This window comes from Lepisosteus oculatus, chromosome 10 (assembly GCF_040954835.1).
Source record: "Lepisosteus oculatus isolate fLepOcu1 chromosome 10, fLepOcu1.hap2, whole genome shotgun sequence".
Lineage (NCBI taxonomy): Eukaryota > Metazoa > Chordata > Actinopteri > Semionotiformes > Lepisosteidae > Lepisosteus > Lepisosteus oculatus.
The window spans coordinates 25576285-25600478 of NC_090705.1; positions in this window are offsets into that span (position 1 = coordinate 25576285).

Below are 24194 nucleotides of genomic sequence, written 5' to 3' on the forward strand. Positions count from 1 at the left end.
GAAGCAGAGCAGACACAGGAAAGACATGAATAATCACGGGGAACTAGGAACAGGACAGAAGCAGAGCGCCCTCTAGGTCTAGGGCCTGACAGTTCCCCTCACATTCCATTCTACTTTAAATGTTTTCAGATTTTTTGTGTGGATTTTGTAGTGTCGAGTTTATCTCATTTAGATGTAGACTGTCAAGTTTGTTCCTATAGTCTAGATCAGAAAACTGAAGTGTTCTTCTGCACACTGTGCCCACAGTTTCTCTACAATGGTTTAAATGCTGTGAAAATTCCTGCCTACAATTAACACCTTTTCAGCTCCTGCAACAGTGATTTGCAAACAAGTCTAATGGTCATCAATCAGTTAAACAATAGCTAGTTTATTTTAAAGATAAATAAAAGCAGATTACTAGATAGATACTTTATTGATCCATTGAGGGAAATTGCAGTGCAACAGCAGCTTAACACAGACAACAAAGCAACAGTGTAACGAATGATACAATAATAATAATGCAATACATACAATGTAGTCAGTACAGTGAGAAGTATACTAAGAAGAGTTACTCACAGTCCAGAACACACAAAGAACAAACCAGAACAGAACAGTACACAAAAAGTTGTATTGCACAATATAAATATAAATATAAATATAAATATAAATATAAATATAAATATAAATATAAATATAAATATAAATATAAATGTATTGCACAGGTCCCTGGCATATATTGCACAAAAATGGTTGTAAACGGGAAAAAGAAAAAGAACAGATGTTGCAGTTTACTGTTCAGTCCAGAAACAGGTCACTGTCAATGTTGCCTCTGCCCAGACGCAAAGTGGATGAGTTATACAGTCTTATGGCAGAAGGCAAGAATGACCTCCTGTAGCGCTCCCTGTTGCACCGTGGATGGATCAGTCTATTGCTGAACGTGTTCTTCATTCTCACAAGCATGTCATAGAGAGGCTGGGAGACGTTGTCCATGATGGCCTCTAGTTTGAACACCATTCTCCTCTCAGCCACTACCTCCAGGGGGTCCAGGCCAGACCCAATGACAGAGCTTGCTCTTCTGATGATCTTGATCAGCCTGTTAGAATCCACTGCTCTAATCCCAGAGCCCCAGCATACAACCGCGTAGAAAATGGCGCTCACCACAACCGACTGACAGAACATACTGTATTTAGCATCTTACTACATACATTGAAGGACCTGAGACTCCTCAAGAAGTAAAGTCAGCTCTGAACCTTCTTGTAAATGGCCTCAATGTTCTTAGACCATTCCAGTCTATCGTTGATGTGCACTACCAGGTACTTGTATGAGTCCACTATCTCCACACCACTCCCATGGATGTAGACAGGAGTAGGTTTGACCCTTTTCCTCCTGAAATCTATCACCAGTTCCTTCATCCTTGCTTCATTCAATTCAGGTGGTTCTCCCCACACCACTCCACAAAGCTGCTGACCAGTCCTCGGTACTCTTCCTCCCGCCCACCGTTGATACATCCCACAATTGACAATGCAGAGTCATCTGAGAACTTCTGCAGGTGGCCAACTTTGAGTTGTATTTAAAGTCTGAAGTATAGAGGGTGAAGAGGAACGGAAAAAGAACTGTCCCCTGAGGAGCCCCTGTGTTACTACTTGTTTAGACACAGTTCTAAAGTCTCACAGACTGTGGTCTGCCTGTCAGATAGTCAGTGATCCAAGAGATCATGGAGGCACCGACTTGAATCTTCTCCAGCTTCCTCCTTAGAAGTAAGGGCTGGATAGTATTGAAGGCACTCGAGAAGTCGAAAAACAATCCTTACAGTGTTGCCAGCCTTGTAAGGATTATGTTTTTCGACTTCTCCAGTTACTAGATGCAGCAACAGCTACAGTATCTGGCTTTTCTAATTTTACAAAATGGGAACGGTCTGAATACTTTTGCAAAACACTATGTTTTAAGATCTGTTTTGCTTGCTTTAAACTGCAGAGGGAGCCCTTAAATCACATTGAACTGTAGTACTGTAAATGCAAAGGTGAAATAAATTGCTTGCAGTGTGAAATAAATTGTCTGGGCTAGAAGTGGGTAAGGAAATGTTGTTCCTCACAAACAGTATTTTAAAGTAAAATATTATTTGTTCACATGTCAGACATTTGCTCTCCTACAAGATGAAATGTTCTTGCATTAACTCCAATGCGTTCTTAAAATAAATACGATAGTAATATTATTACAGGGTCAGTAGCTAACAGAATATGGCCTGGGTGGAAAACAGACGGGAATTTCTCAAGTACATTATTTGAGTCCAGATACAATTGAAGTTGGGCCACAACTATTCTCTCAAGAATTTAAAACCCACAACTAAATCCCAAAAGGTGCTAATGTGAAACATGATAAAACTTTTCTACTGCGCACAAAAAGGAATGAAAATTAAGGTATGCCAAAATGCTTTATTTTTTCTACAGATGCAGCCATTCAAAATGAGTGGGGTATGCTGCGGTACAATTTGGTACAGTACGAACATGTTGTGATATTTAGAAATATAAAAAAGGTCATATAGTGCCCATAATATTTGCTATTTTAGTTTTTCAAAGAAATCTTTATTTGTTAAAAGAAAGCTCAGGGCGATAGCAGGATTTGAACACCCAACCTCAGCCTTGTAAGCCAGTCACCTAAGCCTTCATGCAACAGACACACATGAAGCACTGAAACAGAAGTACATACAGATGCAGCCATTCCGGCGATACCGCATTATTTTCCGGTGCGCTGTACGCAGTCTACCGCGAGTTACCGGTAAATACCGCTAGTTACCGTAAATTCTCCTATAATACGGCAAGCAAAATAATAGTATCCGGAATTTCCGCAAGGTGGAGCTAATAAAGCTCAACCTCTCATGTTTGAGCTGTCGCCATCAAATTCTTTAACGAAGATATTACTAATAGTATTAATAATGAATGACCTTGGACAAGCTGTAAGTGTAAACTCAAAGTATTGCCCTGGTCCACGTTCTTTTTTTCATTGACCATCTTTGTAAAAGTAACACCACAGCATTTCGCAATCATGCATTTGTTTCCAATCATGCAAAGTACAGTAATTTTTGAGAATCGATTCACCATGCCTTTCACATGCTCATAAAAAAGATTGATTTAGGAACATAAACATATTACCGTATGCAAACTGTACTGTATACATGTATATGTACAGTGGTGTGAAAAAGTGTTTGCCCCCTTCCTGATTTCTTATTTTTTGCATGTTTGTCACACTGAAATGTTTCAGATCATCAAACAAATTGAAATATTAAACAATGATAACACAAGTAAACACAAAATGCAGTTTTTTAAAAGAAGGTTTTTATTATTAAGGGAAAAAAAAATCCAAACCTACATGGCCCTGTGTGAAAAAGTGATACTTTTGCATACTTTTAGAATTTGATTGTTGACTCCGGTATCACGTTAGTTAAAGACTTCGATGCTTAATGCTAAGGGAGAAATGGAATACTGGTGTGTATGTTTTCTTTAAAGTACCGAGACCAGCCATATACTGTATGTTTAAGTTCCAAAATTAATATCGTTTATGGCCTTCATGCGCGTTGCAGTATGCTCCTATTCTTTTTATGCTTAGGCACTAAGATTTCCCTTCAGTGGTAAAATTCCATATAAATATTCAATACTACAACGGGCACAGTAAAGACGTTTACTGTAAATCTTTCTACGACAGACCAACGGACCACGAGTGCCCCTGTCGGTCAACCAATCACGTACCGCGGTACCGCGCGTCATCGTGCGTCACAATGCGCGACGCCGTGTGTGTACCGCGCACTTTGAATGTGGCTGGATCTGTATATCAATGGAAAGTCTTATACTACTGTTTGTGCAACAGTACATTAATATAATTATATTGTTATTAATTTCTTTAGATATGAGATTCTATATTATATTTCCTATTAATCAAATTCTAAAAGTATGCTTTTGTTTACTCCGATAACAAGCGTATTCGCAGAAAATTTTCACAAAGTACATATAAATGTACAGTAATATGGACAGAAGGAGCATGTAAAAACATTTCCGAAATAACCACATGTAAGACTTTGATGCTTAAAATGTTTAGGGAGAAATGGAATGCTGGTGTGTATTTTTTCTTTAAACTACCAAGACCAGCCATATACAGTACAGTTTACATACAGTAATATGTTTATGTTCCTAAATTAATATCTTTTATTAGCATGTGAAAGGCATGATGAATCGGAGATTCTCAAGACTTACTTTGTATGATTGAAAACGAATGCGTGATCGGATCAACGAAATGCTGTAGTTACTTTTTGTTAATGAAATTTTTTTTGTTACAGCAGTGATCGGGATTCAAAACCCGGTGTTTTCTGGTGAGAGGTCAAATGCTGTACATTAGAGGTTAAGCTTTATTAGCTCCACCTGGCGGTTTTACAAGATGATTCCGGATGCTATTAACATAATCTAAATTGCATACGGTAAAATGCGGTATGACGTGACAAGAAGCGATATGACGCGGTTTTATGAGACACGCCCACTCCGTTTTACCGCACCGTACCGGGCTTGTTTTGAATGGCTGCATCTGTAACTTACATTGACATTGAACAGAGTTATTTCAGGACAGTATTTCCCACAGGTATTATTTTATGTGCAGTATTGTAATATTAGAATGAAAAGTGCCTCAGCTGAAAACTAGCCATGATTGATTACTTAAATGAGGGTGTTTTGTGATTGCTTAAATTTGTAGGCGTTGGTAATGCCAACTGACAACATTTTTCTGATGTGATTGTGAATCAATGCAACACAGTTGTTTATCCTCACAGCAATCCAGGGTCATGCATTTGATTCTGATCTACGAAGTCCTGTTCTCCCTTTATTTGGGATTTTGTTGGGCATTCTCATTTTCTTCTCAAAAGGACAGGTTGGTTAGTTTAATTGAAGTTAGGTTAATTGGGTTTAACCTAACTTCAATTAAATAATTGAAACAGTTAATTGGCTTACTGTTCTTGTTCCTTTTTCCATGGCTATGAAAAGGATTGGCATACTTCTGAATAGGCACTGGCTTTCCAATTTCTTCCTCAGAAGAAGTTGTTTTCTGGATCTGAATGACCAATTATTATATACATGCTAACATATTTCTAATATTCGCTTTTTATTTTTAACGTTAAAAGATAAAGTTTTTTTAATAAGAATTTAACGGATACTATAATAAACAGTTTTTGGAATTCTTTCACAAATACTGTACACAAAAAAGGAGAAACAATTGCATTTTTTGTGAAATGGAGTTTATATAACGAAAGTTTGGGAGGGATGACAACAACCACGCTCAATTGTTCCCAGCCGTCAGTAATCACTCCCTTTATTCTTCCTCCATCAAATGGTATAAAAACCAACATGGCATCTGTCTCCCTGGCGTGCGTGAACTTTTGCATGTTTGGGTGTGTCTTTCGCATTGCACAAACGCATGCTATTTTCTCTTGTGTTTCTATCGCCTTCGGACATGTATATTTTCTGCTCCGACGAAGAACCTTTGGCAGCGCAGAGGATTCCCCTACACTCCTCAACCAGTCTGTTCCTCCTGCTTTTTATTCCAGCGTCCTGTCGCCTCCATCCCTTGCCTTCCTACCAGCAGCCCTCATCTCTGGCCAGCTCTCTCAGGATTCAACTCCTTGCTGAAGTTCATGCATATCCGCTCCTCTCTCTGGATTGTCTCTCAGGATTACAGACCTGACGCCATGATCTGAAGGCTTAAAGAAACGCTTCCATATTTTCCGGTGCCCTCCACTGACGTCACCCGCGCTGCCATTCTCCAGCCCATCCTAGAACTTGCGCTGCAGTAGTGGACTTTGGGGTTCCCCCCGCTCAGCTCCGACTCCCCTGACTGCAGCGGCCCCTCAGGTCGTCACAACGAAAGCCAAGCACTGTTGGACATACAAAAAAAAAGTGTGATGGCCTATATTCTCCTAGCCTGCATCATAGTCACCTGCTACTCCGTGCTGCTGCAGGCGCTACACGATGCAGGATGCAAGTTTCCTATCAGGAGAAAGGCCGAAGGCTGCGCTACCAGGGGAGTTGTTTACTTGGTGGAAGCCTTCATAGTCTGCCAGACACTATTCTATATGTTCATGGTTATAGACCTGACTATTCACCCACAACTGAGTTACAGAGTGGAGATTGCCAGTCGGTTTTTAATCATTCTAGGGACATCAAACAGCTTCATTAACCCAGTTTTAAATATGTTCCTCAATGAAAGGGTTTGCAGCCATTTAAAATGTTAGAAATGGGAAAATAATTTTTGATGCATGTGTTTAAATCACCTTTTGTATTAAAAAAGGGGGGTGGAAAAGAAGAAAGAACAAAACTTGAATAAACAAGAAGAGAAAGAGAAAAAGAAGCTAGGCTTTCTGTAACCCTATTCTTCCGTTGTCTCGTCCCGCTACACTTTCGCCAGCGTCTCTCCTTCAACCAACTTACCTCCACCTGGCAACGGCAGCCCGATCCTGCAAACCCACTGTCAACGCCGTCCAAATTCAAGCCCACTCTTGGGTAGCCATCATCATCTTCCGATCTGTCGTCAGAAGCATACGAATCCAGGGAGAGGCTCTCCAGCTCATTGTCTCTTGCCTTGCTGCCGCCCTTGGCCTCCATCTTACACAGCTTCTCCAGGGAGCCTTGCTCGTCATGAACACCGGGAGAGTGTTGATTGGGCCTGCACCCTGCTCTATACCCAGCCTCCTCTCTAAACTGTGCCACAGTGCCGCCGCACTGTGTCCCCGCAGTCCCCCCAGTCCCCCGCAGTCCCCCACCGTCCTCGCAGGCCCCCGCAGGCCCCAGCAGGCCCTGTACACCTTGCAGTCTCTGCATAAATCATGCCTCCATGCCTTTCCCAAGACCAGAACCCGCCGTTCCCAACCCGTCCATTCGAAACACCTAGCATCCGAACATCCAGATACTTCTCCTGTTAAAACAAAATGGGCTGCTCACGGCAAATGCACACCCATTGCCATGCTTGCAGATCCCTGGCATTCAATCCAGCCCTGGGTTACCATTTCCACTGCTACTGCGGCCACCTCCTTGGCCCCAGGTGTGTCCGGTGTCCTACCTCTGGCCCAGTCAGCAGTTCTGTTGCGTCTTGCGTCCCTGTCTTATTTGTGTTTCCGTCCAACCCAGCCCTGTCTCGTGTCCTCGTATTGTTGTGTCTTGATTCCCTGGTGTTCTGTTTTAAAAAAACAAAAAAACACATTTCAGGCTGACGAGTGACTGCATTTCTCCCAGGCTCAGACAGAACTGATCACGGAGTTGGGTCTTCATCTTGGAAGCATGTGTTTTCAAAATCCATCTCTCATTTTCCCTATCCCTATTCAATTTGGCCCTGGAACTATTTTTCTTGTTTCTGCTGCTACTGCGGCCATTTCCTCAGCCCCGGGTCTCTTCTGGCATCCTACCTCTGGCCCAGTCTGTAGCTGTCATGCTTCTCATCTATCCCCATCCTATTCAGCCCCTCCACTACTGGCACCACCTCTTCAATGTTCATATAGGTGAGTCCCATGTCTTGCGTCTCCATCTCAACTTCGTGTTTTTTCTCTCACCCTTTCTGCCACAGATACAATTTCATCGACATGTAAGTCTTTTGTCCCATGTCCCCATTTCATCCCTGACCTTTACCCCCCCCCCTCCATGTCCAATCTGCTCCTGCTTCGTTTCGCTTCCACATCCCCGGTATCCAGTTTGGGGTCCAAGTTCTTTTCTCTTGCCAGGAATCACTCTATGTCTCGCAACCCTGTATCGTTGCCTCTTTATCCCTCTTCCCCAATTCAGCCTCAGTCTCATCCCTTTGTGCCTCCGTTGCTACCAAAGCCACCCTCTCAATGTCTGTACAGGTAAGTCCCTCGCATCATTCCCCTGTCTTACGCGTGTTTTTATCCCCGGTGTCTGATCCGGCCCCAGGCCCATTTTTCTTCCTCTCATTCTCTGCTGCTGCCTCTGCCACCTCTCGGCCCTGAGTCCACCCAGCCTCCTACCTCTGGCTACTCAACAATTGCCCCTTGACTCAAGTCCCTATCCCTGACGTCCAGCTCAGCACCAGGATCATTTCTCCCACTCTGCACTGCTACTTCTTGGATCCAGTACTGCTCTCACTTCACGTAATATCCATACACATAAATTACATGAGCTACAGTACTACAGCTGGAGTCTGGAGCTATCCAAAAATGCCTAGCTGCCCGGAGGGGGGGGGGCATCCATTGGGCCGGGACCCCCAGAGGTTTATTTTCTCCCAACAGGAGTTTTTGTTTTTCTCTCCACAGTGCCCACATGGATCTGTCATAAGGCCATCAATGCTCGCTATCCAGTTCCAGAATTCATAAGAGTCCCAGCAGTTAGTTCTTTACACTTGATTTATTGTCAGATAGCAAAGGTGTTATTTGCCAAAAGGTTTACATGCCTCCGCATTCCCTTCGAGCTGGCCATTCCGTCAGTCCAGGAAACCCTCATCAAAGTTAATGGCTATAAAAGGCCAAGTCGCTATTGTCTACCTCCATCTGTCCTCCTGATCACCTTGCGAATCAAGTGCAGGAGTCTCCAATTTCCATTGCTGGTTTTGGGGGACACAATTGCAAACATGGGCCCTTATCCATCCAGATAACACCAGCACCACTAACCCAATCCAATAATAGCAGCGATTTTCTTTCCCATCTACAAAGAACCTACATGGTTTCTCATCATTTAGACCCCATGTTCGTTTGAATTCCCTTCTGTCAATGCCTCAACGCGTACCTATAATAAGCTACTTGCCTAGGCCTATGGAAGCCGACTTCCCTACAGTAAACCTACACAGACGTACACTGACTGCCCTGTTGCCGCAACAATCCACACGTCACAGACCACAGGCTCCTCCAAATTCTGCATTGGTGGCTTGGGGTCGCACTTGGTTCTTTTTGGAGGTCCTGGCCTCCTCATCCTATGGCCAGGAGGTTGGCCCTCAGCCAAGTGGGTTAAGCCAAATATCAGCTCCATAATAGTTTATTACGCTTTGATCTTTGGCATTGTCATCCCTAGTGAAATCTTAGTCTGAGCTCTGTTTTCTGACAAAGTACCTCAGATGTTGTCAAAATAAAAACAAGCAATTTAAAAAAATATAAACTGTATATACTGTATCACTGAAGTAACATAACTTAATCAGAAAAATAGTATGAAGGGTTAAGCTAAGAACAATTTTCTCATTTTGTAAAACTTTAGAATTGTATCACTCCAGCTTCAGAGCAACTTAATTTGCTAGACCTTTAAGGTCTTTGAAAATGGGGCATCATTTATTAATCTCCTTTTGGAGATTGTACAATGAATTATTCATGATGCAGTGTCCAAACAGCTCTTTATAAAATATGTATTAGAAATTTTGTTGCTTTTCATTTGAAAAATAATTGATCTAGAGCTCAAGTGGGCCGTGACTGCACTAGCACTAGGTACTAAAGGGCTTCATTTATAATTTACACTGGTCTAGCTATTGGCTGATTGAAACCCTCTTTCTAAACCATTCACAAACTCTTGATTGATAGATTTATAGAGGAAAGTCTCTTGGAGTTGAGTACCCTCCAGTTACAGATTTCTTCCACATTCACAAATAAAATGACACAGCATTATTTCATCCTGCTTATAATTACTTTGTAACTATTAGAATAACTTCAATCTATTACCAGTAAAATGTTTGTCCTGGTAAGAACTGTGGCACATACTGTAGGTGTGTATCCTGGAAGCACATGAAACCAGAAGGACTAAGAGGAAAAGTCTATGGGAAAGGGAAAGCATAGAATAGCCAATTAAACCTAGTCATAATATCTCTGGGAGGAAACTGATGTACCTGGAGAAAACCTAAATGATTGTGGGGAGAACATGCATGTTCTTCATAGATGAATGGAATCATTTGATGCATTCACAATTTTGTCTGTAAACAAGAAAATATTTATTGAAAACCCATTCAGATTTGCTTCAAAGATCATCTTATCTTTCAACTTCTAAGTAGGGCAGGGTTTTTAACATAAAATGTGTCGTAGGTCAAGTCTGTAAATAACCATAGCTACTGTACATGGACATCAGCAGTCATGTTGTTAAATATACTGTATTTATAGAACCAGATGTAGAACATGTATTGAGAATGACACATACTGTATTTTGTCTACAGGGTGTGTCTGCCGGAAATGTAAATATGATAATGAACACAAAACAAAATTTAAACAATGAATTTTGCTCTTTATTACAATTTCCAATAACAGACACAATGTGATAGAAAAAACCACCAACTTTTGTTAGCTGAACCTTTTTTAATTGTGAAAAGAATACGAAGAAAGAAGATGTTCATTGTTTCTAAATTTGTAGTGCAAATATCAAAAATAGTGACAGGAAATGGTTCCTGGGAAGATTTGCTGCCCACTTGAGAAACAGTAGATTCAACATCATGCAAGGCTGTGATTACAGGGATAACTGTGTTGCAGCAAGTGAAAAAAAAGGTGAAGTGAAGGAAGAGCTCTGCAGAGCTGTTGTTGAATTGAATCAGGAGTGACATTTGAATTCTGAAGTCTTGTCAGTCTCCATTTGTAGTCAGGTCTTTTCTGTCTCCTTAACAATTTGTGATTTAAACCAGCAAATCAGTGAGAACAGGGAGGAATGAAGACCACATAAAAGTGCCGCTGAATCCATAGACATACGGTAAATGTGGCATTGGCTGGGAGGCTAACTCCATAGGAAAATCATCCGAAAGATACACTACAACAGGCTCACTAATACGATTTAAAAAATGATCACATTCGGATGTGAACACCAGGAAAATGCAGGTAGTCAGTGATTCTGAGCTTCAGGACAGTAAGAAGTATGTATTTTGCATTGCAATATCTTTGGCTGGGCTTTCTGCACTTAACTATAGCATTGTCTCACTGAACTATTGAAGAATATTTACCTTTGACACAGAACCTACTGTTTGTGGAATAAATGATCTTTAGAGTAAAGGTGAGAGCACGATGACCCAAATTACGTTTCATTAATTATATTTGAACCTTGTTGAATTCTTAGGATATGTAATGTAATATTTTTCTTTTCATTGAAGGAAAAACATTCCATTACATAATGTAATAAAAATATTACAGTATATGATATACAGATCATTGTCAGTATTATGGGTCTATGAAAATTCACAAAAGTTAACTAGAAGTTAGTATATTTCTTTCTTAATGTGAGAAGTGTGTTATAGTAAATTCTGAATATATGTCCTTATAGAATTGTTTTTAATTTAATAAGGAAATACGAAGCAGATTAAATTAAATATTTTGTAGGTACAGTACTGTAAAATGGAGATCATTAATGGAGTGAGGAGTGAAGGCAGCCTGTTTTATATCAGTCCTCCCCAAAATCCACAAACCGGACACCCCTGGACGCCCCATCGTATCAGCGTGTAACTGTCCAACTACTTACATCTCAGCCTTTCTCGACAGCCTCATGAAACCGCTGGTTGAAGATCTTCCCTCATACATCAAAGACACCAACCACGCGGTCCAACTTTTCAATGATTTCCAATTTCAGGGTACCGAATGCCACATTTTTACCACGGACATCACATCTCTGTACACCGTCATTCCCCATAATGACGGCCTTACAGCCCTCAAGCACACGCTGGACAAACGCACAGTGCTTGATCCACCCACCCACACCCTGGTACGCCTTGCAGAATTGGTCCTCGCACTGAACGCATTCTCTTTCAATAATCTTTTTTACCAACAGGTCAGTGGAGTTGCCATGGGCACCAGAATGGGACCCAGCTATGCCAACACTTTTGTCGGCTGGGTAGAAGAACGCTTCTTCGCCCCCTACACTGGCTATGTCCCTGACCTCTACAAACGATATATTGATGACTGCGTCGGTGCTGCCACATGCTCCAACGATCAGCTTGAGTTCTTCCTGCACCATTTCACCAACTTCCACCCGTCCCTCAAATATACGGTTAACATATCTTCCACCACTCTTCCGTTTCTAGACATCCACTTGTCTATCAACTACCCCCGACTGTCCACTTCAGTTTATTACAAACCCACGGATTCACACAGCTACCTCCTGTACAGCTCATTTCACCCCAACCACACTAAAAACTATCTTCCTTTTTCACAGTTCCTTAGGTTACGACGACTATGCAGCGACGACATCGACTTCGAGAACCAAGCCCTCGAAATGTACTCATTTTTTTATTAACAGAGGATATCCCAGCAGTGTGATTGACAGGGCCCTTGCCCGAGCCAAAAACACCCCCCGGACCATCAACCCGATCAGGAACTCCCGCCGTAACAACCGCATTCCCTGTGTGCTTCCTTACCACCCTAACACACTTCCTATCCCCAGGACCATTAACCAGAACTTTTCCATCCTACAGGATGATCCCTCCATTGGGGCCCTCTTTTCTGATCGCCCTATCATCTCATATCGCCGATCACCTAATCTGCGTAACCTCCTTGTTCACAGCTCCCTTGACCGCCCTCAACAACCATCCACACCAGGCACTTTCCCTTGCAACAGAGCTCGCTGTATCACCTGCAAGTACACATCCACCACCACACTCATTCAAGGCCCCTCAGGACAATTCCGGATCACCCAGACAGCATCTTGTACCTCCAGCAACCTTATTTACTGTATCTCTTGCAGTAAATGCCCAGCCATCTACATTGGAGAAACAGGAAGGAGACTCGGAGACCGCTTCAGAGAACACGTCAGGGCTGTGAAGATTAAAGATCTCTCCAAGCCCATTGTTTCTCATTTCACCTCTGACGGCCACGACCACTCTAATCTCTCCGTCTGTGTTCTCAAAGACGGTTTTCCAAACTCATACATCAGAAAGACCACCGAACCTAAAATTATTCTGCAGTTAGGATCACACATTCTCCCTTCCTTAACGACAGATTACTGTTCTTTTAAATTTTCTCCATTCATTGGAAGTTTCATTTCACACCTCTCTGCACCCATTCTGACTTCACACCTCTTGATTGGCCTCTCTTTCTGTCCCCTGCTCCTGCCTCTCACTCCTCCTCCCTCCCAACCTTTGTTCTCCCGCTACTTTACCTTTGCCTACTGCCCTGTCTCTCTCACACCTGAAGAAGGCTCCACGGCCGAAACGTTGTGTTCTCTTTCTTCTTTTTTTCAGCATGGAATAAACCTATTACTTGTTCCTTTGCAGCCTACGCATGCTGACACAGCTACCCACCTGAACTACTGTTTTATATCACTTTCAGTTTTTATTATCTCCACAAAGGTCATGTAAAATGTGTTCTATTTGCTCATTAAAGAGCTCCTTAATGAGAATTTAACAGACCAATTAAAACACAAGTTTAATATTGTGATGAATTTAAGTTGCAATGCATTTTGACTGTAGACTGGTTATGTAAAGCAGATGAGCGACTTTGTGTATCTTTTAAATGCTCATTTAAAATCATTTTTTTAAATACTAATCAGTCATCTGAAGGTACACTTTGGGCAAAGTGAAATATCAGTTAATGGGTATGCCAATAAGATCAAGTTTGAAAGCTCACCTATCTAGTTTGACATATGCCACCCAAAACAGTTTGATCTTTGGAAACCATCCTAGCAATGAAAACATAAAAACCTTTCAGTAGTTTGGTCAAATCCTAATTAATGCAACATAGAGACAGAAGTAGTGGCAACTTAACTGGTGTACTGTACTTCACCTGGCTGAAGGAAAAACAGCTAGGTTGTAAGGGCAAGACAGACAGAACCCTCCCTTGCTTTTGGAAGGAATTTGCCAAGGAGCTCCTGCAAGGATGAAGGTGGGGTGAGAAAAGATGCGTAAGAGCATGTGAGATATTTAGACGTAGCAGTAGAAATGGATAAGAGTAGAATTTGATCTTCACTGGAACTATTGTTTATAAAACAACGAAAATGAAAAAGCACAAAGTAAACAAATCTTGGAATGCAACTCCAAATTATTCAATTTATCTTATTATTTCAACAATAAAATAATTAGATTAGTTGATATATTACTTGAAGCGATGTATTTCTATCGTTTTGTGATGTCCTGAGAGGGGTGGTCATAGAGGGATAGTATCTACGAATGCACCTCCTGGAATTTTGTGGCAGTACAGTCTTACAAAGATGGCAGCCTTCAGGAGGAGTATAGCAATGAACCATCTGAGACAGAAACAAGACACACCTATTATAGGTTATAGGTTATGCCACACATAAAAACCCTGCAGGTAGAAGGGAAGGGAGTTGTGGACAGTGGTGTTCTTATGACTGACTGCAGCGTCTCTATTACTGGGAAGCATGGCTTGCCTCGAAAGGACAGGACATTAATGTTTTTCCCTGGATGGATAAGGATATCCTTCTTTATAGATTTTGATTTTTTTATGTTTGAAACTTGATTTCCTTTAATTTTTTATTAAACCTCTTTATCCAGACCTTCTTTTGCAGAAGTCCTGTCTCAAGATCCAACTGACCTGGTTTTGCTACTGTAGCGTCCACACTGCTAAGGACATCACACTTACAGTAGTTTCAGTAGTTTGGTTCGATTCTAATAAATGCGATAGAGATGAGATGCGGACTATATTTGGTGTAGTTCACCTGACTGAGGGAATAGCAGCCTCGCCAGTAGAGCCTGTGATTACTGCACCAGGGAGTTTTTGCAGGGGTGTAGATGGGGTGGCAGGAGGGGTACAAGAGAGATGCACTATGGAATATATTGGGTGTGGGAGTTACTGTATGTTCATAGATCAGCAGAATTGTAGAAGACTAGGATTTACACCTCCTCTTGAATCATATTTTTATAATAACTTTGGTTATAACTCCATTAATTTCAAAGGCAAAAAAGGAGCTATGTGAATGGACTCCATTATACTTTTCTACATTATTCTTTTTAACATCATTACATTACATTTCAAGAAAAAAAAGATCGTAGTTCATTATCAAATTAACTAAATTAGTCCTCGATCAGATAATGATGGGTATGTCTTTTGCTTGTAAATGGAAAAATTGGAGTTTAAACTCTACAGAAAAAAAAATACCCTTTGGGTTGCTTGACTGCTGAAGTAAAAACATAAATCTTACTTTGTCTATCATGAAATTCACACAGTCAAATACTGTATTTCATTCTTCTCTATGAGCTGGGCAACTGAGCTGTTGACTTTAATTTCTTCACCCTAGCCTCAAAACCTAAAAAAAAAGATTGTTTTTCTGTCTTGTGTGGGGGGAGGATTCATTGTTTAAGATGAATCAATTTTTTTCATTTCATAAGTGAGGAAAAGCTTGAAGTAACAAGGCATCTTCATGATAATGACAGGTCAATGTCTCCTATCTGTTCCAAACTGGCACCACGCCACATAACCTGCCAATGCAATCAGAGTAAAAAGGGTAATAAAAAAACAGCCTTTCCAAAATCTTTGCTTCTTGGATTCTCAACACTTCCTCTTGTCAAAGGCAATGTAACAGACAATACAAGTCAACAGGCTTTTGCTTAAGATAGCTGTTTTTTCTTTGCCTTAAAAAATGGCAGTTTTTAGACTTTGAAGGGATAGACTAGAGACTTATAAAAATATAATATATATTGCAATAGTCAAAAGTGTAAAACAATTGACAATTGGACAGTCTGGCAAATTACTTTGGATTTCTGACCAATAAAGTAATGAAGTTCATGTAAGTAACTGGAGTAAATTGTTAGTAAAACATATCCTATAACTAGCATTGGCCAACTGTTATTGCTTAAATTGTGATAAGATTTCCATTTGGCCTCCAAAATTGTTGCCACTAGTGTACATGTACATGTAGAGTTTAAATGTTAAAAGCTTGCAAAAATAAAACAGGGATAATTACAGTACAATTTTATATTTTGTTTGAAATAATGAGTGTGATTAACAGCCAGTTAGCAACATGAGTATTTAAACTTGGAATGCGGCCTTTTTGGCTAGGAATTGAGGAATTGAGAAAAAGATGAGTTGCTTTTGGAAGAATTACCCAAGACAGGGTGGAAAGTGCTTATTTATCATTTACAGTTGTTTAGAACAATAATTAATAGTTTTGTTACACTAATAAAATGGTCTGTCTTTCCTCAACTAATCCTATCATTCATTATAACCCTCCTAATCACTATTTTGGAATACATTGGCAGCCCCATACCTACTGTATCTGAACATATCTACAGTACAATGGAATCTGTTGGAGTTGCCATGGTGATTGTACCCATTTTTCATTGCCCTTGCAAATGTTCAAAGTGTATTCCATTAATATTTGCCACCATTTAGTGTAACAATAAACATTAATCAAGTGTAATTCCAAATTAATATTGCAATTCTATTCTCAAAGGAAGCAAAGCATTAAGGTGAAGAGTGCTGTGTGAAAAATTTTAAAATGGGGCCAGCTCTCCTTTTATTCTGATTACTTAAAACAGAATTTTAATTTTATATTAATTATTGTTCATTTAAACTATTTATTTTATAGTAAACTAAAAATAGTGTAGTAGCTTATAGGAATTGGAATTTCTCTTCTGTAAATCTAGCCAGTGTTACTTTTGTTAGTGTTATGTTTTGGTGGGCAAACATATCTTTAAGGGTTGTTTTGAAAATATACATATACAAATATGATTTATATAATATATTATATACAATATATTATGTATGAACTAAAACATTTTCATGTCTCTTGACTGAAGGATCTCTCAAGCATTTTTAGACGTGCTAAATAACTGTGACAGAATATCAAACCAATACCTTGTTATGGTAATAATCTTTTGTTGTGTTTTTTTTTAATTAAATCTGTACTGCCAGTCATATATACAGATTCCTGTGCATCTTGTGTTGTCTCTGAGTGAACTCAAGGAGAAACTACAGTATATTGGTGGATCAGAGAAAAGCAAAGCAATTTAAAATGTATTTTAATGCAAAACTACTCATTACATTTTCTGGACTGTGTTTAAATTCACAGTCTTGTCCAGAACAACAGATACAGACAGACATAGTTTCTAGTATCAGAAAATATCTGTGTCCTTTCAATGTGTTTTGCTTTCTTGTGACACCTTGGAATTTTCACCTGCTTGTATAGAAAATCGTTTTTGCAGGACATGGCTCAAGCTTTCTGAAAGCTCTCCAGGAGCATCTACAGTGCAGTCTGTAAGTATTTGGACAGTGACACAATTTTTGTTGTTTTGGCTCTGTACTCTGCATATTGGATTTGAAATGAAACAATGACTATCACGTTAAAGTGATCCTGATGTCAACAACATCAATACAAATGCAAACAAATTCACAGTGGTCCTTGGCACTCCAAAATTTCTTGCTCCTTCAACCTTATACACGACCCACAATGATGCCTCCCTAATTGTATGTTAATGGTTTGCCTGTAACTCTCACTTGCTTCAAAGTCTCAGGCCCTCTGCCTGGCAAAGTTTCATTTCCTCAGGTTTTACTCCCAGACCCATACTTGCAGCTAGTGCAGTGGTGATGACTGCAGCTGTCTCTTACCAATGCTACTCCTTCTTACTACAGTATGAGGTCCATTTTCCTCATCAACATAGGGCTTTCAGGAAAAACCTTTGACATTGAAGTGTTTGGCTCTAGTCCTCTGGTGAATGATGAAGTTGTATTCCTGTAATGTATCAAGCCATCTGGCCATCTGTCCTTTCAGTTCTTTGAAACTGAGCAACAAGCTTAGAAATGAGAAGAGAAACAGTAACTATTAACAGACATAATGTCATAAAAATATTTAGGCTGTCTCTATTGTTAACAGCTCTCTATTGATTACACAATAATTCCTCTGTAATTTACCGAAAACCTAACTGTAATATGAGATTATTTATTCCCCCTCCAGGTGTGTCTAACATGGCACTGTACCAATCCACCAATCCACCCAGCACTGGCATTAGTATTTCATATTAGGAACACAGAAATAGTTCAAAACAAGAGGATGCCATTCAGCGTGTTTGGTAGTTAATTGATCCAAAGATTTCATCCAAGCATTTCTTGAAATAAACCAGATTATTGGCTTCTATAACTTAGCTTGGTTAGCTTGTGCCATACTCCCATAGTCCAGTAAGTAAAGAAATGCTTCTTGTTCTTGTTTTTCTCTTCCAAATTGTTTCCAAAAAGTTTATTAGGTTGACTTTGTCAATGATCATACGTATTGTGAGTAATTGCATCAAGTAGCCTCACAATCTTTTCTATTTTCTAAGATATATAGTAGATTCATACAGTATAGATACACAGTAGGTTCATTCCCTTTATCCTGTTAGTATAGGAGACTTAGGAGACTTATTGTAGCAGAATCTGGATTAATATTAATATACAGTGCCTTGCGAAAGTATTCGGCCCCCTTGAACTTTTCAACCTTTTGCCACATTTCAGGCTTCAAACATAAAGATATAAATTTTTTATTTTATGTGAAGAATCACCAACAAGTGGGACACAATTGTGAAGTGGAACGAAATCTATTGGATTTTTGAAACTTTTTTAACTAATAAAAAAATGAAAAGTGGGGCGTGCAAAATTATTCGGCCCCTTTACTTTCAGTGCAGCAAACTCACTCCAGAAGTTCAGCGAGGATCTCTGAATGATCCAATGTTGTCCTAAATGACTGATGGTGATAAATAGAATCCACCTGTGTGTAATCAAGTCTCTGTATAAATGCACCTGCTCTGTGATAGTCTCAAGGTTCTGTTGAAAGCGCAGAGAGCATCATGAAGACCAAGGAACACACCAGGCAGGTCCGTAATACTGTTGTGGAGAAGTTTAAAGCCGGATTTGGATACAAAAAGATTTCCCAAGCTTCAAACATCCCAAGGAGCACTGTGCAAGCGATCATCTTGAAATGGAAGGAGTATCAGACCACTGCAAATCTACCAAGACCTGGCCGTTCCTCTAAACTTTCAGCTCAGACAAGGAGAAGACTGATCAGAGATGCAGCCAAGAGGCCCATGATCACTCTGGATGAACTGCAGAGAACTACAGCTGAGGTGGGAGAGTCTGTCCATAGGACAACAATCAGTCTTACACTGCACAAATCTGGCTTTTATGGAAGAGTGGCAAGAAGAAAGCCATTTCTCAAAGATATCCATAAAAAGTCTCGTCTAAAGTTTGCCACAAGCCACCTGGGAGACACCCCAAACATGTGGAAGAAGGTGCTCTGGTCAGATGAAACCAAAATCGAACTTTTTGGCCACAATGCAAAACGATATGTTTGGCGTAAAAGCAACACAGCTCATCACCCTCAACACACCATCCCCACTGTCAAACATGGTGGTGGCAGCATCATGGTTTGGGCCTGCTTTTCTTCAGCAGGGACAGGGAAGATGGTTAAAATTGAGGGGAAGATGGATGCAGCCAAATACAGGACCATTCTGGATGAAAACCTGTTGGAGTCTGCAAAAGACCTGAAACTGGGACGGAGATTTATCTTCCAACAAGACAATGATCCCAAACATACAGCAAACTCTACAAAGGAATGGTTCACAAATAAACGTATCCAGGTGTTTGAATGGCCAAGTCAAAGTCCAGACCTGAATCCAATCGAGAATCTGTGGAAAGAGCTGAAAACTGCTGTTCACAAACGCTCTTCATCCAACCTCACTGAGCTCGAGCTGTTTTGCAAGGAAGAATGGGCAAGAATTTCAGTCTCTCGATGTGCAAAACTGATAGAGACATACCCCAAGCGACTTGCAGCTGTAATCGCAGCAAAAGGTGGCTCTACAAAGTATTAACGCAAGGGGGCCGAATAATTTTGCACGCCCCACTTTTCATTTTTTTATTAGTTAAAAAAGTTTCAAAAATCCAATAGATTTCGTTCCACTTCACAATTGTGTCCCACTTGTTGGTGATTCTTCACATAAAATAAAAAATGTATATCTTTATGTTTGAAGCCTGAAATGTGGCAAAAGGTTGAAAAGTTCAAGGGGGCCGAATACTTTCGCAAGGCACTGTAAGAGGTGTGTCTAGTACAGATCCCTGTAATTTTTCACTAATTACACACTGATTTCCCTAAATGCCTACCTTCATGTTTTCACGATCAGAGTCTCTTAAGGGGGCCCTTTTGTATTTTAGCTGATTTCATGCACCTGTCCCCTGTTTAGTCCATCTTTATTTAAACTGGGCGCTATTCCTGCCTCAGCATTGGGAGATAGACACCCAGAAGCCTGCCTACCAGCAGGTCCAGGAGAGACTCAATGGCATAAGCTTCATAACGGCATCCTGACCATCTGAGTCTGGGGCTCGGAGCTCCTGGCCTTGTTACCTTCATTTTATTTCCTGTCCCTGTTCCGGATCCAGTTCTGGGTTTTTACTTGTGTTTGTTTCAGCTTTGACGGATCCCCCGGTTTTGGACTTTGGACTGCACCCCGGATTCCCCTTGGACTGTTTGAACTGTTTGGACTTCTGGATTATACCGTCTGCATAGGGTCCTGAACTTCACTTCGCGGGAGCCTGGACCGGCTCCTGTTACACATGTATGGTAATTTGATAATTAATCTTTTATGAGGAACTTTATCAAAAGTCTGCTGAAAAGCTAAATACACCATATGCTTTGTGTGTATCCATAACTGTTTCTTTTTCAAAAAACTGTAAAAAGAAGTGAAGACTTTCTTTGTATTAGCCAACTTAGGAATGGATGTAAAGAGTTACAGGATGTTAAGTATTTTCTTTTTGTGATCACTATGATCTTGGTGGAACAATAACTTTAATGTATGAGACATCTTGCTTGCAAATCTGGCTGTATCTGTGTCACGGGCGTCCAAAGGGACTAACCGTGGGGAGCAGGAGAGCGGAAAAAGACCCATATGCGTAGCGGCGAGACGGGAAAAAGGCCCGGGCTCATTAGTGCAAAGAGTTCAGGAATGCCGTATAGAAACCTATGCCCTCAGGGAGCGGACGTGGGGCGCCCTGGTGCTAGGCGGGTCTCAGGACATCCGAACGTCAATGCTGAGCGAGGACAGAGTACAAGACCCGGAAATATATAGCCCAAGGAAAAGAGAGGGACTGGAAAGACAGCAGACTGGAAACTAGGGACAGGACAGAGAAGGAGCGCCCTCTGGCTGCAGAGGGCGTGACAATCTGTCTATTTCTTTTTGTTAACATTTCCAAATGACAAAGTTTTCTGGAAGTTCTAAACTAGACGTGTGATGTATTGTTCTCAGTTACAACAACCTTCAGAGCTGATATATTAACATACAAGAAAAATATGTTTTTGGTTATATTCTGTCTGGAGCAACTGGCTGACCAAACCTGAGACATGATAAGACTTTGGGTAGACAGCTTTGTGTATTCAGACAGGGTATTTACTTGTTACCGTGAAGACTGAATTTGTGTCCAGTGGCCTCTGTTAAATAAAGTATCATAACTATTGGTAAAGTTTTTTTGACTAACAGTCAGGTAAGACCTAACATTTCTAAACCCATTGTGACTACTTTGGTGGCACAGTGGTTAGCACTGCAATATTGAGGCTTTGGTGCACTGGGGCCCTGGATTCAATTCCTGGGGTGCTATCTATGTGGAATTTACATTTTCTCCCTGTGTTCACATGGGTTTTTCTCTTGGTACTTCAGTTTCCTCTGAAGCGGCAATGCTTGTTAATAAGACAGAATTAAGCGTTGGTATGCTTTCCTAAATGAGGCCCCATCTCACCCTCCATCTCTGTGGTGCAGCTACAGAGAAAGTATTCATGCAGGCTGATTTAAGATGTTTTCTTTTGATAAGGAACAGCTTCCAGATGGGGATGCACTTAGCTAAGCCTGGTTATCATGATCAATGGTCATCCATTGGCGCCTATCAGTCTAGGGAGTGCCGAATGGACATCTGGACTGCATTCCTAAGTGTCAAGAGTAAGTGACTTATATCTCACCTTGACCAACCAATCAGGGACTGGCAGGGCATGGTAATACCACGTGGGTCTCCAATGCCCGCCAAACTTTCAACCAATCAGCACACATCTGTGTCTTGGTCAAAAAGGGAGCGCAAGCTCAGATCGGGGCTCTCCTTGGCCATTTTCGCACATCCTCAGAGACAATCACGTGACAACTGCTGTTGTCTGCAAAGGGACTTGGACTTTGTTCTAAGCGCGAGGCCGAGGATCCCGTATGTACTCAGAATTCTACCAACGTGAATGCTCCGCTTGATCAACGGCAGCCTACAGTTGGACCCTCGTCGACAACCTGAATAGTTTATTCAGTAGCAGTGCTGGACCGGGAACGAACCAGCTTCTTCCCAGGCAAAAGAGTGACTTGTGAGGACTCGCGGTCACACTCTGTGCATAGAGACTTTCTACTAGCCAGCCGGACTGCTGGTAGATCTCCTCAGAGCAACGACTACCCTGCGTGCCGCAGTTAGATTCCTCCGCCCGTCCTACTCCGAGCTGCACCTCAACTGGTTGGCCGGTAGCCAGAAGTTGCCGGGACAACGCCCATTGGACAACCGCTGGAACAGAGGCTGCAACAGAGCCTGTCAGCTGGTTTGGTGTTCATGCCGGGAAATTCCAAATCCATACACAGTGGATAAGTAAACCCCATGTTTTACATTGCGTCTCGAGAATTCAATTGTACCTCAACACAAGTTGTTATCAATTTAATTCATGAGTAATGTATTTACTTCCGAGTTTAGAGTAACAGTGGGTAATAACACTGATTAGCGATTTGGTAACCAAACTATATATATTGACATATATTCCTGTTGTGTATCTCTTTGTGTTTGCATCTCTTCGAGATTATATACCTTATATATTGATAACCCTCACAGTAAGGTCTGCCGCTCGTATCCAGGCAGACTAGTATATGTTTGGTGCACAATTTATATTAATAAATGTATCTCATGTATTGAACCTGTGTGTGTGCGTTGTTAGTTGTTCTGACGATTGATTTTCTAAAAGCCACAACGAACAACCTCGTGATTACTGCTACAATTAATAATTGTCTCAGTAAACCCATCAAACCTCTACACCTCCCATAGTCCAAATATGTACCAGTAGGTTATTGGCTTCTGAGAATTTACCCTGGTGTGAATGTGTACTTGTTTTTGTCTGTTTGTGTGCCCCGTGGTATTGACTATTCCCTAGGATTTGATTTCCATATAAGGGATCCTATGTTTTAGTTCTCAAAATTGTTTCCATAACCTTACATATAATTGTGTCAGACAAATTGATCTATAAATACTTGATTCAGGTTTATCATCCTTGATGAACATTGCATGAATGATTCTCTAGGGTCCTATCCTTGTCTTAAGCAACTGTTTGAAAGGAGTTGCATCAATGGCTTCTGAATAATCATCTTCTTTCCTTGAACAAAGTTAATAGCAATGTGGTCAGTGAAGATGCCACAGTTGTTCATGGTTCCTGAGCCAATGTGGATGATGTTTATGCCATTCTCTGCCCAATATTGGTTGTACATGTAGCTTATTTTCAGCCAGCTTATTTAAACAAGGACAACCATCTGTACATCCCTAATAAAGCATGGTGTATATAAATTATTTCCCTTGAATGTCTATTCACTATAGATTCTCCTCACTTTTCTCCATGGCAGGGGTGACTGTTGACTCAGAGCAGATTACCTCCTTCATGGGTACACTCCCTGCAGATGCCCTCTCTTCCCACTGAAGTAGGATACATGTACAATATTACTCCATTTCAGGCAGCAAGCCTAATGATGTAGGCAGTGCAGAATCGGCTTTCTTAAGAATGTTGCAAGAGCTACCAAGTCAGTGCCATGCTGATGGATATTATCCTACATTTCCTTTGGTGGAGTTTCATTGAATCTCTGCTGCTGGAATGGAGGAGTGCTGGGCTGCATGCACTCAGCAGCAGGTAGGAGGTCATCACGAGACTCTTTTAATTTCTCATTTAGCAGGGCATTAAATGTTGGATGATGCCCAGGACCTGTAACTGCTGACGTAACCACTACTTCTCCACTCAGATTCTTGGCAGGATGATTTCCCTTGTGATCTGTGGCTAATGCTAGTGCTGTTCTTCCATGTGTTTGATGCAGCATTCTATGGTACCAGGGCTGGCAAATTTAGATCCATGAAATCCATTAATGATGCCTGTTCTTCCTCTCTGAGAGTTATGATAGAGCCGCTGACTGGCAGCTTGATGCAACTTACAGTACTACTCACTCTCACAACTCTTTTTATGGAATGAAAATAATTGTTTCAATGGGTTCTTGGGATATGTTAGATATATGAGGCTAGTAGTACACAGTTAATTACCAGAAGAAGAATATAAAAA